The sequence below is a fragment of the Phyllobates terribilis genome, unplaced genomic scaffold (assembly GCF_046119375.1).
Source record: "Phyllobates terribilis strain yellow unplaced genomic scaffold, ASM4611937v1 Scaffold_169__1_contigs__length_4117513, whole genome shotgun sequence".
Classification (NCBI taxonomy): domain Eukaryota; kingdom Metazoa; phylum Chordata; class Amphibia; order Anura; family Dendrobatidae; genus Phyllobates; species Phyllobates terribilis.
In genome coordinates, this window is record NW_027362929.1 from 2,600,661 (window position 1) to 2,616,660 (window position 16,000).

At 45.3% G+C, this 16,000-nt stretch overlaps 11 non-coding genes and 2 pseudogenes across 11 annotated transcripts; all 13 read right to left on the reverse strand.

Moving 5' to 3' along the window:
- Nucleotides 1-511: 511 nt before the first annotated feature.
- Nucleotides 512-702, reverse strand: LOC141209063 (U2 spliceosomal RNA). The gene has a single exon (XR_012279269.1). It is a non-coding gene; the product is annotated as a U2 spliceosomal RNA (small nuclear RNA).
- Nucleotides 703-1,818: 1,116 nt separating this feature from the next.
- On the reverse strand, nt 1,819-2,009 carry LOC141209065 (U2 spliceosomal RNA). The gene has a single exon (XR_012279271.1). It is a non-coding gene; the product is annotated as a U2 spliceosomal RNA (small nuclear RNA).
- A 1,120-nt stretch (nt 2,010-3,129) lies between these two features.
- LOC141209066 (U2 spliceosomal RNA) lies at nt 3,130-3,320 on the reverse strand. The gene has a single exon (XR_012279272.1). It is a non-coding gene; the product is annotated as a U2 spliceosomal RNA (small nuclear RNA).
- Nucleotides 3,321-4,437: 1,117 nt separating this feature from the next.
- Nucleotides 4,438-4,628, reverse strand: LOC141210302 (U2 spliceosomal RNA). The gene has a single exon (XR_012280474.1). It is a non-coding gene; the product is annotated as a U2 spliceosomal RNA (small nuclear RNA).
- A 1,122-nt stretch (nt 4,629-5,750) lies between these two features.
- On the reverse strand, nt 5,751-5,941 carry LOC141209067 (U2 spliceosomal RNA). Its single transcript, XR_012279273.1, has one exon. It is a non-coding gene; the product is annotated as a U2 spliceosomal RNA (small nuclear RNA).
- A 1,119-nt stretch (nt 5,942-7,060) lies between these two features.
- Nucleotides 7,061-7,251, reverse strand: LOC141209068 (U2 spliceosomal RNA). Its single transcript, XR_012279274.1, has one exon. It is a non-coding gene; the product is annotated as a U2 spliceosomal RNA (small nuclear RNA).
- A 1,122-nt stretch (nt 7,252-8,373) lies between these two features.
- LOC141209069 (U2 spliceosomal RNA) lies at nt 8,374-8,564 on the reverse strand. Its single transcript, XR_012279275.1, has one exon. It is a non-coding gene; the product is annotated as a U2 spliceosomal RNA (small nuclear RNA).
- Nucleotides 8,565-9,683: 1,119 nt separating this feature from the next.
- On the reverse strand, nt 9,684-9,874 carry LOC141209070 (U2 spliceosomal RNA). The gene has a single exon (XR_012279276.1). It is a non-coding gene; the product is annotated as a U2 spliceosomal RNA (small nuclear RNA).
- Nucleotides 9,875-10,993: 1,119 nt separating this feature from the next.
- Nucleotides 10,994-11,184, reverse strand: LOC141209071 (U2 spliceosomal RNA). Its single transcript, XR_012279277.1, has one exon. It is a non-coding gene; the product is annotated as a U2 spliceosomal RNA (small nuclear RNA).
- A 1,120-nt stretch (nt 11,185-12,304) lies between these two features.
- Nucleotides 12,305-12,484, reverse strand: LOC141210618 (U2 spliceosomal RNA; annotated as a pseudogene).
- A 789-nt stretch (nt 12,485-13,273) lies between these two features.
- Nucleotides 13,274-13,365, reverse strand: LOC141210829 (U2 spliceosomal RNA; annotated as a pseudogene).
- A 1,121-nt stretch (nt 13,366-14,486) lies between these two features.
- LOC141210007 (U2 spliceosomal RNA) lies at nt 14,487-14,677 on the reverse strand. The gene has a single exon (XR_012280189.1). It is a non-coding gene; the product is annotated as a U2 spliceosomal RNA (small nuclear RNA).
- Nucleotides 14,678-15,797: 1,120 nt separating this feature from the next.
- Nucleotides 15,798-15,988, reverse strand: LOC141209072 (U2 spliceosomal RNA). The gene has a single exon (XR_012279278.1). It is a non-coding gene; the product is annotated as a U2 spliceosomal RNA (small nuclear RNA).
- Between the last annotated feature and the right edge of the window lie 12 nt (nt 15,989-16,000).

Sequence of the window (16,000 nt, forward strand, 5' to 3'; positions counted from 1 at the left end):
AGCAGAGGGAGACAACGTTTCAGAAAAGGCATTGTAGCAAACCAAAAAAGAAATTTTAAGCGCAGCAGAGTAACCAGCTCACATACCTGTTAGCTCAGGTGAGTTTAAAAGGCTGCTGTTGATAACAAGGGCATTTGCTAAATAGATGGTGTGTGTGCAACAATATACTGAAAGGTCAATTATATTGTGCAGCTTATCTCACCACCTGTAGTTATTTAGGTGAAAGCTCCAAAATGCTTGCCTAATATGTCTGTTTATCCAAAAGGAAGTATAGAGGGAGAGCTAGATAAATAGCATTGCATTACATTACATTACATGGCAATGCAATGCACAGTTGCTGAAGTTGAACCAAAATGAGCTTGTCATCTGGCTTCTGCAACTTTTAACATGAAAAATCCAATGAGGAGAAGAAAAGCAAAGCCAAAGAGTCCATCCCAAAATCCGACAAACAAGCAAAATGAACAAAAAGCATTGAATTCAATTCTTTCTGATTTTAGAAACTGCATTAAAGAAGGGGTGCACCGGTCCTGGAGATACTGCAATACCAGGTCAATGCGTGGAGTGGACAGAGCAAGCTCTTTTTCCATCTCCCTGTTCTAAAAATCCATTTAATATATGGTCCCCAGATAGGGGACGTATCAGATATTAAACTGATAAGAACAGATACTACACTTGATCTTAGCCAAAAGGCCGAGAAGCGATAACCAGAATTGGTTTCCGACTACGGTGCCACCCAAGGATTCTGAAAAGTCCATTTGTGGAGATGGCCACCTGGACTCCCGTTAAGAAGACATGCTGTCAACCTCTAGATCCCTCACATGCCTGCACTTTTCTGCTTGCTGCTGCTGCAATCCACGCGTTTTAGATCTGCATAACTCCACCTCTTTTAGCACAGTACCCTCAACCCCCGGCTGTTCCCACCCGCCTCAACACCGTTGGAAGGGAGAACCAATTAAGGCGGGGGGGGGTGGAACGAGCAGCTGTCTACCCTTAGCAGGAGGGTTGCTGATTAATTACCTCTCCTGCTGCTGCTGCTGCTGGCTGTCCAGCAGCAGACTGAAGGTGGCTGCTGCTGTGCGCAGGTATATAAAGGCTCAGAGCCTATTATGACACGCGCAGCCAGCGTTCCATTGCCACATTCCATCTACTGCAGGCGGGATACCTGGATGGCTGAATGTCACTGAGAAGCTCACAGAGACCGCCATAAGCAACAGTTTAAAAGAATGCCACAGACTAATCAACCAAACTTTTTGGGTTGGTTTCTCTTTTATAGTCTGCAGGCATTAAATGAAAGAAGTCAGTGTTCCAGCAGAGGGAGACAACGTTTCAGAAAAGGCATTGTAGCAAACCAAAAAAGAAATTTTAAGCGCAGCAGAGTAACCAGCTCACATACCTGTTAGCTCAGGTGAGTTTAAAAGGCTGCTGTTGATAACAAGGGCATTTGCTAAATAGATGGTGTGTGTGCAACAATATACTGAAAGGTCAATTATATTGTGCAGCTTATCTCACCACCTGTAGTTATTTAGGTGAAAGCTCCAAAATGCTTGCCTAATATGTCTGTTTATCCAAAAGGAAGTATAGAGGGAGAGCTAGATAGATAGCATTGCATTACATTACATTACATGGCAATGCAATGCACAGTTGCTGAAGTTGAACCAAAATGAGCTTGTCATCTGGCTTCTGCAACTTTTAACATGAAAAATCCAATGAGGAGAAGAAAAGCAAAGCCAAAGAGTCCATCCCAAAATCCGACAAACAAGCAAAATGAACAAAAAGCATTGAATTCAATTCTTTCTGATTTTAGAAACTGCATTAAAGAAGGGGTGCACCGGTCCTGGAGATACTGCAATACCAGGTCAATGCGTGGAGTGGACAGAGCAAGCTCTTTTTCCATCTCCCTGTTCTAAAAATCCATTTAATATATGGTCCCCAGATAGGGGACGTATCAGATATTAAACTGATAAGAACAGATACTACACTTGATCTTAGCCAAAAGGCCGAGAAGCGATAACCAGAATTGGTTTCCGACTACGGTGCCACCCAAGGATTCTGAAAAGTCCATTTGTGGAGATGGCCACCTGGACTCCCGTTAAGAAGACATGCTGTCAACCTCTAGATCCCTCACATGCCTGCACTTTTCGGCTTGCTGCTGCTGCAATCCACGCGTTTTAGATCTGCATAACTCCACCTCTTTTAGCACAGTACCCTCAACCCCCGGCTGTTCCCACCCGCCTCAACACCGTTGGAAGGGAGGAGAACCAATTAAGGCGGGGGGGGGGTGGAACGAGCAGCTGTCTACCCTTAGCAGGAGGGTTGCTGATTAATTACCTCTCCTGCTGCTGCTGCTGCTGGCTGTCCAGCAGCAGACTGAAGGTGGCTGCTGCTGTGCGCAGGTATATAAAGGCTCAGAGCCTATTATGACACGCGCAGCCAGCGTTCCATTGCCACATTCCGTCTACTGCAGGCGGGATACCTGGATGGCTGAATGTCACTGAGAAGCTCACAGAGACCGCCATAAGCAACAGTTTAAAAGAATGCCACAGACTAATCAACCAAACCTTTTGGGTTGGTTTCTCTTTTATAGTCTGCAGGCATTAAATGAAAGAAGTCAGTGTTCCAGCAGAGGAAGACAACGTTTCAGAAAAGGCATTGTAGCAAACCAAAAAAGAAATTTTAAGCGCAGCAGAGTAACCAGCTCACATACCTGTTAGCTCAGGTGAGTTTAAAAGGCTGCTGTTGATAACAAGGGCATTTGCTAAATAGATGGTGTGTGTGCAACAATATACTGAAAGGTCAATTATATTGTGCAGCTTATCTCACCACCTGTAGTTATTTAGGTGAAAGCTCCAAAATGCTTGCCTAATATGTCTGTTTATCCAAAAGGAAGTATAGAGGGAGAGCTAGATAGATAGCATTGCATTACATTACATTACATGGCAATGCAATGCACAGTTGCTGAAGTTGAACCAAAATGAGCTTGTCATCTGGCTTCTGCAACTTTTAACATGAAAAATCCAATGAGGAGAAGAAAAGCAAAGCCAAAGAGTCCATCCCAAAATCCGACAAACAAGCAAAATGAACAAAAAGCATTGAATTCAATTCTTTCTGATTTTAGAAACTGCATTAAAGAAGGGGTGCACCGGTCCTGGAGATACTGCAATACCAGGTCAATGCGTGGAGTGGACAGAGCAAGCTCTTTTTCCATCTCCCTGTTCTAAAAATCCATTTAATATATGGTCCCCAGATAGGGGACGTATCAGATATTAAACTGATAAGAACAGATACTACACTTGATCTTAGCCAAAAGGCCGAGAAGCGATAACCAGAATTGGTTTCCGACTACGGTGCCACCCAAGGATTCTGAAAAGTCCATTTGTGGAGATGGCCACCTGGACTCCCGTTAAGAAGACATGCTGTCAACCTCTAGATCCCTCACATGCCTGCACTTTTCGGCTTGCTGCTGCTGCAATCCACGCGTTTTAGATCTGCATAACTCCACCTCTTTTAGCACAGTACCCTCAACCCCCGGCTGTTCCCACCCGCCTCAACACCGTTGGAAGGGAGGAGAACCAATTAAGGCGGGGGGGGGGTGGAACGAGCAGCTGTCTACCCTTAGCAGGAGGGTTGCTGATTAATTACCTCTCCTGCTGCTGCTGCTGGCTGTCCAGCAGCAGACTGAAGGTGGCTGCTGCTGTGCGCAGGTATATAAAGGCTCAGAGCCTATTATGACACGCGCAGCCAGCGTTCCATTGCCACATTCCGTCTACTGCAGGCGGGATACCTGGATGGCTGAATGTCACTGAGAAGCTCACAGAGACCGCCATAAGCAACAGTTTAAAAGAATGCCACGGACTAATCAACCAAACTTTTTGGGTTGGTTTCTCTTTTATAGTCTGCAGGCATTAAATGAAAGAAGTCAGTGTTCCAGCAGAGGGAGACAACGTTTCAGAAAAGGCATTGTAGCAAACCAAAAAAGAAATTTTAAGCGCAGCAGAGTAACCAGCTCACATACCTGTTAGCTCAGGTGAGTTTAAAAGGCTGCTGTTGATAACAAGGGCATTTGCTAAATAGATGGTGTGTGTGCAACAATATACTGAAAGGTCAATTATATTGTGCAGCTTATCTCACCACCTGTAGTTATTTAGGTGAAAGCTCCAAAATGCTTGCCTAATATGTCTGTTTATCCAAAAGGAAGTATAGAGGGAGAGCTAGATAGATAGCATTGCATTACATTACATTACATGGCAATGCAATGCACAGTTGCTGAAGTTGAACCAAAATGAGCTTGTCATCTGGCTTCTGCAACTTTTAACATGAAAAATCCAATGAGGAGAAGAAAAGCAAAGCCAAAGAGTCCATCCCAAAATCCGACAAACAAGCAAAATGAACAAAAAGCATTGAATTCAATTCTTTCTGATTTTAGAAACTGCATTAAAGAAGGGGTGCACCGGTCCTGGAGATACTGCAATACCAGGTCAATTCGTGGAGTGGACAGAGCAAGCTCTTTTTCCATCTCCCTGTTCTAAAAATCCATTTAATATATGGTCCCCAGATAGGGGACGTATCAGATATTAAACTGATAAGAACAGATACTACACTTGATCTTAGCCAAAAGGCCGAGAAGCGATAACCAGAATTGGTTTCCGACTACGGTGCCACCCAAGGATTCTGAAAAGTCCATTTGTGGAGATGGCCACCTGGACTCCCGTTAAGAAGACATGCTGTCAACCTCTAGATCCCTCACATGCCTGCACTTTTCGGCTTGCTGCTGCTGCAATCCACGCGTTTTAGATCTGCATAACTCCACCTCTTTTAGCACAGTACCCTCAACCCCCGGCTGTTCCCACCCGCCTCAACACCGTTGGAAGGGAGGAGAACCAATTAAGGCGGGGGGGGGGGGTGGAACGAGCAGCTATCTACCCTTAGCAGGAGGGTTGCTGATTAATTACCTCTCCTGCTGCTGCTGCTGCTGGCTGTCCAGCAGCAGACTGAAGGTGGCTGCTGCTGTGCGCAGGTATATAAAGGCTCAGAGCCTATTATGACACGCGCAGCCAGCGTTCCATTGCCACATTCCGTCTACTGCAGGCGGGATACCTGGATGGCTGAATGTCACTGAGAAGCTCACAGAGACCGCCATAAGCAACAGTTTAAAAGAATGCCACAGACTAATCAACCAAACTTTTTGGGTTGGTTTCTCTTTTATAGTCTGCAGGCATTAAATGAAAGAAGTCAGTGTTCCAGCAGAGGGAGACAACGTTTCAGAAAAGGCATTGTAGCAAACCAAAAAAGAAATTTTAAGCGCAGCAGAGTAACCAGCTCACATACCTGTTAGCTCAGGTGAGTTTAAAAGGCTGCTGTTGATAACAAGGGCATTTGCTAAATAGATGGTGTGTGTGCAACAATATACTGAAAGGTCAATTATATTGTGCAGCTTATCTCACCACCTGTAGTTATTTAGGTGAAAGCTCCAAAATGCTTGCCTAATATGTCTGTTTATCCAAAAGGAAGTATAGAGGGAGAGCTAGATAGATAGCATTGCATTACATTACATTACATGGCAATGCAATGCACAGTTGCTGAAGTTGAACCAAAATGAGCTTGTCATCTGGCTTCTGCAACTTTTAACATGAAAAATCCAATGAGGAGAAGAAAAGCAAAGCCAAAGAGTCCATCCCAAAATCCGACAAACAAGCAAAATGAACAAAAAGCATTGAATTCAATTCTTTCTGATTTTAGAAACTGCATTAAAGAAGGGGTGCACCGGTCCTGGAGATACTGCAATACCAGGTCAATGCGTGGAGTGGACAGAGCAAGCTCTTTTTCCATCTCCCTGTTCTAAAAATCCATTTAATATATGGTCCCCAGATAGGGGACGTATCAGATATTAAACTGATAAGAACAGATACTACACTTGATCTTAGCCAAAAGGCCGAGAAGCGATAACCAGAATTGGTTTCCGACTACGGTGCCACCCAAGGATTCTGAAAAGTCCATTTGTGGAGATGGCCACCTGGACTCCCGTTAAGAAGACATGCTGTCAACCTCTAGATCCCTCACATGCCTGCACTTTTCGGCTTGCTGCTGCTGCAATCCACGCGTTTTAGATCTGCATAACTCCACCTCTTTTAGCACAGTACCCTCAACCCCCGGCTGTTCCCACCCGCCTCAACACCGTTGGAAGGGAGGAGAACCAATTAAGGCGGGGGAGGGTGGAACGAGCAGCTGTCTACCCTTAGCAGGAGGGTTGCTGATTAATTACCTCTCCTGCTGCTGCTGCTGCTGGCTGTCCAGCAGCAGACTGAAGGTGGCTGCTGCTGTGCGCAGGTATATAAAGGCTCAGAGCCTATTATGACACGCGCAGCCAACGTTCCATTGCCACATTCCGTCTACTGCAGGCGGGATACCTGGATGGCTGAATGTCACTGAGAAGCTCACAGAGACCGCCATAAGCAACAGTTTAAAAGAATGCCACGGACTAATCAACCAAACTTTTTGGGTTGGTTTCTCTTTTATAGTCTGCAGGCATTAAATGAAAGAAGTCAGTGTTCCAGCAGAGGGAGACAACGTTTCAGAAAAGGCATTGTAGCAAACCAAAAAAGAAATTTTAAGCGCAGCAGAGTAACCAGCTCACATACCTGTTAGCTCAGGTGAGTTTAAAAGGCTGCTGTTGATAACAAGGGCATTTGCTAAATAGATGGTGTGTGTGCAACAATATACTGAAAGGTCAATTATATTGTGCAGCTTATCTCACCACCTGTAGTTATTTAGGTGAAAGCTCCAAAATGCTTGCCTAATATGTCTGTTTATCCAAAAGGAAGTATAGAGGGAGAGCTAGATAGATAGCATTGCATTACATTACATTACATGGCAATGCAATGCACAGTTGCTGAAGTTGAACCAAAATGAGCTTGTCATCTGGCTTCTGCAACTTTTAACATGAAAAATCCAATGAGGAGAAGAAAAGCAAAGCCAAAGAGTCCATCCCAAAATCCGACAAACAAGCAAAATGAACAAAAAGCATTGAATTCAATTCTTTCTGATTTTAGAAACTGCATTAAAGAAGGGGTGCACCGGTCCTGGAGATACTGCAATACCAGGTCAATGCGTGGAGTGGACAGAGCAAGCTCTTTTTCCATCTCCCTGTTCTAAAAATCCATTTAATATATGGTCCCCAGATAGGGGACGTATCAGATATTAAACTGATAAGAACAGATACTACACTTGATCTTAGCCAAAAGGCCGAGAAGCGATAACCAGAATTGGTTTCCGACTACGGTGCCACCCAAGGATTCTGAAAAGTCCATTTGTGGAGATGGCCACCTGGACTCCCGTTAAGAAGACATGCTGTCAACCTCTAGATCCCTCACATGCCTGCACTTTTCGGCTTGCTGCTGCTGCGATCCACGCGTTTTAGATCTGCATAACTCCACCTCTTTTAGCACAGTACCCTCAACCCCCGGCTGTTCCCACCCGCCTCAACACCGTTGGAAGGGAGGAGAACCAATTAAGGCGGGGGGGGGGGGTGGAACGAGCAGCTGTCTACCCTTAGCAGGAGGGTTGCTGATTAATTACCTCTCCTGCTGCTGCTGCTGCTGGCTGTCAGGCAGCAGACTGAAGGTGGCTGCTGCTGTGCGCAGGTATATAAAGGCTCAGAGCCTATTATGACACGCGCAGCCAGCGTTCCATTGCCACATTCCGTCTACTGCAGGCGGGATACCTGGATGGCTGAATGTCACTGAGAAGCTCACAGAGACCGCCATAAGCAACAGTTTAAAAGAATGCCACAGACTAATCAACCAAACTTTTTGGGTTGGTTTCTCTTTTATAGTCTGCAGGCATTAAATGAAAGAAGTCAGTGTTCCAGCAGAGGGAGACAACGTTTCAGAAAAGGCATTGTAGCAAACCAAAAAAGAAATTTTAAGCGCAGCAGAGTAACCAGCTCACATACCTGTTAGCTCAGGTGAGTTTAAAAGGCTGCTGTTGATAACAAGGGCATTTGCTAAATAGATGGTGTGTGTGCAACAATATACTGAAAGGTCAATTATATTGTGCAGCTTATCTCACCACCTGTAGTTATTTAGGTGAAAGCTCCAAAATGCTTGCCTAATATGTCTGTTTATCCAAAAGGAAGTATAGAGGGAGAGCTAGATAGATAGCATTGCATTACATTACATTACATGGCAATGCAATGCACAGTTGCTGAAGTTGAACCAAAATGAGCTTGTCATCTGGCTTCTGCAACTTTTAACATGAAAAATCCAATGAGGAGAAGAAAAGCAAAGCCAAAGAGTCCATCCCAAAATCCGACAAACAAGCAAAATGAACAAAAAGCATTGAATTCAATTCTTTCTGATTTTAGAAACTGCATTAAAGAAGGGGTGCACCGGTCCTGGAGATACTGCAATACCAGGTCAATGCGTGGAGTGGACAGAGCAAGCTCTTTTTCCATCTCCCTGTTCTAAAAATCCATTTAATATATGGTCCCCAGATAGGGGACGTATCAGATATTAAACTGATAAGAACAGATACTACACTTGATCTTAGCCAAAAGGCCGAGAAGCGATAACCAGAATTGGTTTCCGACTACGGTGCCACCCAAGGATTCTGAAAAGTCCATTTGTGGAGATGGCCACCTGGACTCCCGTTAAGAAGACATGCTGTCAACCTCTAGATCCCTCACATGCCTGCACTTTTCGGCTTGCTGCTGCTGCAATCCACGCGTTTTAGATCTGCATAACTCCACCTCTTTTAGCACAGTACCCTCAACCCCCGGCTGTTCCCACCCGCCTCAACACCGTTGGAAGGGAGGAGAACCAATTAAGGCGGGGGAGGGTGGAACGAGCAGCTGTCTACCCTTAGCAGGAGGGTTGCTGATTAATTACCTCTCCTGCTGCTGCTGCTGCTGGCTGTCCAGCAGCAGACTGAAGGTGGCTGCTGCTGTGCGCAGGTATATAAAGGCTCAGAGCCTATTATGACACGCGCAGCCAGCGTTCCATTGCCACATTCCGTCTACTGCAGGCGGGATACCTGGATGGCTGAATGTCACTGAGAAGCTCACAGAGACCGCCATAAGCAACAGTTTAAAAGAATGCCACAGACTAATCAACCAAACTTTTTGGGTTGGTTTCTCTTTTATAGTCTGCAGGCATTAAATGAAAGAAGTCAGTGTTCCAGCAGAGGGAGACAACGTTTCAGAAAAGGCATTGTAGCAAACCCAAAAAGAAATTTTAAGCGCAGCAGAGTAACCAGCTCACATACCTGTTAGCTCAGGTGAGTTTAAAAGGCTGCTGTTGATAACAAGGGCATTTGCTAAATAGATGGTGTGTGTGCAACAATATACTGAAAGGTCAATTATATTGTGCAGCTTATCTCACCACCTGTAGTTATTTAGGTGAAAGCTCCAAAATGCTTGCCTAATATGTCTGTTTATCCAAAAGGAAGTATAGAGGGAGAGCTAGATAGATAGCATTGCATTACATTACATTACATGGCAATGCAATGCACAGTTGCTGAAGTTGAACCAAAATGAGCTTGTCATCTGGCTTCTGCAACTTTGAACATGAAAAATCCAATGAGGAGAAGAAAAGCAAAGCCAAAGAGTCCATCCCAAAATCCGACAAACAAGCAAAATGAACAAAAAGCATTGAATTCAATTCTTTCTGATTTTAGAAACTGCATTAAAGAAGGGGTGCACCGGTCCTGGAGATACTGCAATACCAGGTCAATGCGTGGAGTGGACAGAGCAAGCTCTTTTTCCATCTCCCTGTTCTAAAAATCCATTTAATATATGGTCCCCAGATAGGGGACGTATCAGATATTAAACTGATAAGAACAGATACTACACTTGATCTTAGCCAAAAGGCCGAGAAGCGATAACCAGAATTGGTTTCCGACTACGGTGCCACCCAAGGATTCTGAAAAGTCCATTTGTGGAGATGGCCACCTGGACTCCCGTTAAGAAGACATGCTGTCAACCTCTAGATCCCTCACATGCCTGCACTTTTCGGCTTGCTGCTGCTGCAATCCACGCGTTTTAGATCTGCATAACTCCACCTCTTTTAGCACAGTACCCTCAACCCCCGGCTGTTCCCACCCGCCTCAACACCGTTGGAAGGGAGGAGAACCAATTAAGGCGGGGGGGGGTGGAACGAGCAGCTGTCTACCCTTAGCAGGAGGGTTGCTGATTAATTACCTCTCCTGCTGCTGCTGCTGCTGGCTGTCCAGCAGCAGACTGAAGGTGGCTGCTGCTGTGCGCAGGTATATAAAGGCTCAGAGCCTATTATGACACGCGCAGCCAGCGTTCCATTGCCACATTCCGTCTACTGCGGGCGGGATACCTGGATGGCTGAATGTCACTGAGAAGCTCACAGAGACCGCCATAAGCAACAGTTTAAAAGAATGCCACAGACTAATCAACCAAACTTTTTGGGTTGGTTTCTCTTTTATAGTCTGCAGGCATTAAATGAAAGAAGTCAGTGTTCCAGCAGAGGGAGACAACGTTTCAGAAAAGGCATTGTAGCAAACCAAAAAAGAAATTTTAAGCGCAGCAGAGTAACCAGCTCACATACCTGTTAGCTCAGGTGAGTTTAAAAGGCTGCTGTTGATAACAAGGGCATTTGCTAAATAGATGGTGTGTGTGCAACAATATACTGAAAGGTCAATTATATTGTGCAGCTTATCTCACCACCTGTAGTTATTTAGGTGAATGCTCCAAAATGCTTGCCTAATATGTCTGTTTATCCAAAAGGAAGTATAGAGGGAGAGCTAGATAGATAGCATTGCATTACATTACATTACATGGCAATGCAATGCACAGTTGCTGAAGTTGAACCAAAATGAGCTTGTCATCTGGCTTCTGCAACTTTTAACATGAAAAATCCAATGAGGAGAAGAAAAGCAAAGCCAAAGAGTCCATCCCAAAATCCGACAAACAAGCAAAATGAACAAAAAGCATTGAATTCAATTCTTTCTGATTTTAGAAACTGCATTAAAGAAGGGGTGCACCGGTCCTGGAGATACTGCAATACCAGGTCAATGCGTGGAGTGGACAGAGCAAGCTCTTTTTCCATCTCCCTGTTCTAAAAATCCATTTAATATATGGTCCCCAGATAGGGGACGTATCAGATATTAAACTGATAAGAACAGATACTACACTTGATCTTAGCCAAAAGGCCGAGAAGCGATAACCAGAATTGGTTTCCGACTACGGTGCCACCCAAGGATTCTGAAAAGTCCATTTGTGGAGATGGCCACCTGGACTCCCGTTAAGAAGACATGCTGTCAACCTCTAGATCCCTCACATGCCTGCACTTTTCGGCTTGCTGCTGCTGCAATCCACGCGTTTTAGATCTGCATAACTCCACCTCTTTTAGCACAGTACCCTCAACCCCCGGCTGTTCCCACCCGCCTCAACACCGTTGGAAGGGAGGAGAACCAATTAAGGCGGGGGGGGGGTGGAACGAGCAGCTGTCTACCCTTAGCAGGAGGGTTGCTGATTAATTACCTCTCCTGCTGCTGCTGCTGCTGGCTGTCCAGCAGCAGACTGAAGGTGGCTGCTGCTGTGCGCAGGTATATAAAGGCTCAGAGCCTATTATGACACGCGCAGCCAGCGTTCCATTGCCACATTCCGTCTACTGCAGGCGGGATACCTGGATGGCTGAATGTCACTGAGAAGCTCACAGAGACCGCCATAAGCAACAGTTTAAAAGAATGCCACAGACTAATCAACCAAACTTTTTGGGTTGGTTTCTCTTTTATAGTCTGCAGGCATTAAATGAAAGAAGTCAGTGTTCCAGCAGAGGGAGACAACGTTTCAGAAAAGGCATTGTAGCAAACCAAAAAAGAAATTTTAAGCGCAGCAGAGTAACCAGCTCACATACCTGTTAGCTCAGGTGAGTTTAAAAGGCTGCTGTTGATAACAAGGGCATTTGCTAAATAGATGGTGTGTGTGCAACAATATACTGAAAGGTCAATTATATTGTGCAGCTTATCTCACCACCTGTAGTTATTTAGGTGAAAGCTCCAAAATGCTTGCCTAATATGTCTGTTTATCCAAAAGGAAGTATAGAGGGAGAGCTAGATAGATAGCATTGCATTACATTACATTACATGGCAATGCAATGCACAGTTGCTGAAGTTGAACCAAAATGAGCTTGTCATCTGGCTTCTGCAACTTTTAACATGAAAAATCCAATGAGGAGAAGAAAAGCAAAGCCAAAGAGTCCATCCCAAAATCCGACAAACAAGCAAAATGAACAAAAAGCATTGAATTCAATTCTTTCTGATTTTAGAAACTGCATTAAAGAAGGGGTGCACCGGTCCTGGAGATACTGCAATACCAGGTCAATGCGTGGAGTGGACAGAGCAAGCTCTTTTTCCATCTCCCTGTTCTAAAAATCCATTTAATATATGGTCCCCAGATAGGGGACGTATCAGATATTAAACTGATAAGAACAGATTTTTTCTATCGAAAGCCCGAATTCGTGTACAAAACCCGAGTGCGCTTAAAAAAGTGACAAGTGCCACAAAAAAAGTGCACTAGGATGCTGGTCTTCTTGAAACCCTCTCCAAAAGGAGAAGGGTCCCCCAAACCATTCCCCGTCCCTCCGAGCCAAAAGGCCACAGCGAGGAACAGGGACAAAAAGCCACCTCCAGCCGAAGCCAGAGGCGACCCAATCTTACCCCCAGCACCTGCCCGAGTTCTCACTCGAGCAAGGCACTGGGAGCCAAAGACTGTGCTCCCCTCCCGGAAGAGGGGAGCCAACAACGCTCTCCTCCCGAAAGAGGAGAGCCAGGGGGGTTCAGGGGGGAGCGGAACCTGATGGCCACACACTCCCCCCCTAGACCTGCCAAGAGAGGAACCCGTAAGGGAACCGCATCCCGACAAAATCCTAGTAGGACGTGACACACGTGAATAAGTGGACACACAGTGACAAAGAAATTAAATAAATAGTGAAGGTTTCACAGTATAATACTGCCCGGACCTTCGACCGGGAATTGAAAAATTCCCCATCCTAAGGCCAGAAGGCCCGGAATAAGGGTGTGTGCGAAGAAAGAAAATTTGAAGTGCTTGTGCAAATGTGCCATAAACTCAAGTGGGGTTCCCAATCCCAGTGAGTTAAGGCACCCCAGGGTCACCACTCCTGGGGCACTTCACACTTCGGGCTTTCGATCTTCCCCGGCCCAATGGCGTCGATCCTGGGGGGCCATGCTTTCCACCAGATGACTATATTAGCCACCTGGCGTACTAACAAGCGCCTAAACCCCAGTGTGCATAATGTATCAATCTACTAGGGCGGCCAACATCCAAAACCGCCTTTTCGAAAGATACTACACTTGATCTTAGCCAAAAGGCCGAGAAGCGATAACCAGAATTGGTTTCCGACTACGGTGCCACCCAAGGATTCTGAAAAGTCCATTTGTGGAGATGGCCACCTGGACTCCCGTTAAGAAGACATGCTGTCAACCTCTAGATCCCTCACATGCCTGCACTTTTCGGTTTGCTGCTGCTGCAATCCACGCGTTTTAGATCTGCATAACTCCACCTCTTTTAGCACAGTACCCTCAACCCCCGGCTGTTCCCACCCGCCTCAACACCGTTGGAAGGGAGGAGAACCAATTAAGGCGGGGGGGGGGGTGGAACGAGCAGCTGTCTACCCTTAGCAGGAGGGTTGCTGATTAATTACCTCTCCTGCTGCTGCTGCTGCTGGCTGTCCAGCAGCAGACTGAAGGTGGCTGCTGCTGTGCGCAGGTATATAAAGGCTCAGAGCCTATTATGACACGCGCAGCCAGCGTTCCATTGCCACATTCCGTCTACTGCAGGCGGGATACCTGGATGGCTGAATGTCACTGAGAAGCTCACAGAGACCGCCATAAGCAACAGTTTAAAAGAATGCCACAGACTAATCAACCAAACTTTTTGGGTTGGTTTCTCTTTTATAGTCTGCAGGCATTAAATGAAAGAAGTCAGTGTTCCAGCAGAGGGAGACAACGTTTCAGAAAAGGTATTGTAGCAAACCAAAAAAGAAATTTTAAGCGCAGCAGAGTAACCAGCTCACATACCTGTTAGCTCAGGTGAGTTTAAAAGGCTGCTGTTGATAACAAGGGCATTTGCTAAATAGATGGTGTGTGTGCAACAATATACTGAAAGGTCAATTATATTGTGCAGCTTATCTCACCACCTGTAGTTATTTAGGTGAAAGCTCCAAAATGCTTGCCTAATATGTCTGTTTATCCAAAAGGAAGTATAGAGGGAGAGCTAGATAGATAGCATTGCATTACATTACATTACATGGCAATGCAATGCACAGTTGCTGAAGTTGAACCAAAATGAGCTTGTCAACTGGCTTCTGCAACTTTTAACATGAAAAATCCAATGAGGAGAAGAAAAGCAAAGCCAAAGAGTCCATCCCAAAATCCGACAAACAAGCAAAATGAACAAAAAGCATTGAATTCAATTCTTTCTGATTTTAGAAACTGCATTAAAGAAGGGGTGCACCGGTCCTGGAGATACTGCAATGCCAGGTCAATGCGTGGAGTGGACAGAGCAAGCTCTTTTTCCATCTCCCTGTTCTAAAAATCCATTTAATATATGGTCCCCAGATAGGGGACGTATCAGATATTAAACTGATAAGAACAGATACTACACTTGATCTTAGCCAAAAGGCCGAGAAGCGATAACCAGAATTGGTTTCCGACTACGGTGCCACCCAAGGATTCTGAAAAGTCCATTTGTGGAGATGGCCACCTGGACTCCCGTTAAGAAGACATGCTGTCAACCTCTAGATCCCTCACATGCCTGCACTTTTCGGCTTGCTGCTGCTGCAATCCACGCGTTTTAGATCTGCATAACTCCACCTCTTTTAGCACAGTACCCTCAACCCCCGGTTGTTCCCACCCGCCTCAACACCGTTGGAAGGGAGGAGAACCAATTAAGGTGGGGGGGGGGTGGAACGAGCAGCTGTCTACCCTTAGCAGGAGGGTTGCTGATTAATTACCTCTCCTGCTGCTGCTGCTGCTGGCTGTCCAGCAGCAGACTGAAGGTGGCTGCTGCTGTGCGCAGGTATATAAAGGCTCAGAGCCTATTATGACACGCGCAGCCAGCGTTCCATTGCCACATTCCGTCTACTGCAGGCGGGATACCTGGATGGCTGAATGTCACTGAGAAGCTCACAGAGACCGCCATAAGCAACAGTTTAAAAGAATGCCACAGACTAATCAACCAAACTTTTTGGGTTGGTTTCTCTTTTATAGTCTGCAGGCATTAAATGAAAGAAGTCAGTGTTCCAGCAGAGGGAGACAACGTTTCAGAAAAGGCATTGTAGCAAACCAAAAAAGAAATTTTAAGCGCAGCAGAGTAACCAGCTCACATACCTGTTAGCTCAGGTGAGTTTAAAAGGCTGCTGTTGATAACAAGGGCATTTGCTAAATAGATGGTGTGTGTGCAACAATATACTGAAAGGTCAATTATATTGTGCAGCTTATCTCACCACCTGTAGTTATTTAGGTGAAAGCTCCAAAATGCTTGCCTAATATGTCTGTTTATCCAAAAGGAATTATAGAGGGAGAGCTAGATAGATAGCATTGCATTACATTACATTACATGGCAATGCAATGCACAGTTGCTGAAGTTGAACCAAAATGAGCTTGTCATCTGGCTTCTGCAACTTTTAACATGAAAAATCCAATGAGGAGAAGAAAAGCAAAGCCAAAGAGTCCATCCCAAAATCCGACAAACAAGCAAAATGAACAAAAAGCATTGAATTCAATTCTTTCTGAATTTAGAAACTGCATTAAAGAAGGGGTGCACCGGTCCTGGAGATACTGCAATACCAGGTCAATGCGTGGAGTGGACAGAGCAAGCTCTTTTTCCATCTCCCTGTTCTAAAAATCCATTTAATATATGGTCCCCAGATAGGGGACGTATCAGATATTAAACTGATAAGAACAGATACTACACTTGATCTTAGCCAAAAGGCCGAGAAGCGATAACCAGAATTGG